Here is a 753-nt window from a genome sequence, read left to right on the forward strand (position 1 = left end):
TACTAGAGAGTCCAGAGGGTGGAAATAGGAGCAAAGAAGAGAGTCTGTTTGTACATTGTTAGTTACAGACTCAGAAATCATAGAATCATGGAATTTTAGGGGTTGGAATGGAGAGATTATCTAGTTCCAGCCCCCTGCCCTGGGCAGGGACACCTCCCACCAGAGCAGGTTGCTCAAGGTTTCATCCAGCCTGGAATGAACATTGCCAGGGTTGGGGCAGCCACAGCCTCCCTGGCCAACCTGTGTCAGTGTCTCACCACCCTCACAGGGAAAAACTTCTTCCTAATATCTAACCTAAATTCCCTCTTTCAATTTGTACCCATTTCCCCTTGTCCTGTCACTGCAGCTCCTAACACAGAGTCCCACTGCATCTTCCCTGGAGCCCCTTCAGATACTGGAAGGTGCTCTGAGGTCTCCACACAAACTTGTCTTCTCCAGGCTGAACAACCCCAACTTCCTCAGCCTGTCTTCATAGGGGAGATGCTCCATGAAGACAGGCTTATCCACCCAAACACAATCTTCAGGCCAAGAACAGATCCAGCTTGGCTCAAATACACCCTCAGAAAGCACACAGACAAGGTGCACTGACTCCCCCAAACCCCAGCGCTGGCCACCACCAGCTGCCCCTGTGATACACTGGGGGTGCTCTAACACCTCACTTCAGCTACAGAGAGTCACTCACTGTCAGGACAGTTTGCTCCCACACCACAGCCACCACCTGTGGAGGTGACATACATGGTCTTCACCACACCT

The sequence above is a fragment of the Acanthisitta chloris genome, unplaced genomic scaffold (genome assembly GCF_000695815.1).
Source record: "Acanthisitta chloris isolate BGI_N310 unplaced genomic scaffold, ASM69581v1 scaffold6712, whole genome shotgun sequence".
Classification (NCBI taxonomy): domain Eukaryota; kingdom Metazoa; phylum Chordata; class Aves; order Passeriformes; family Acanthisittidae; genus Acanthisitta; species Acanthisitta chloris.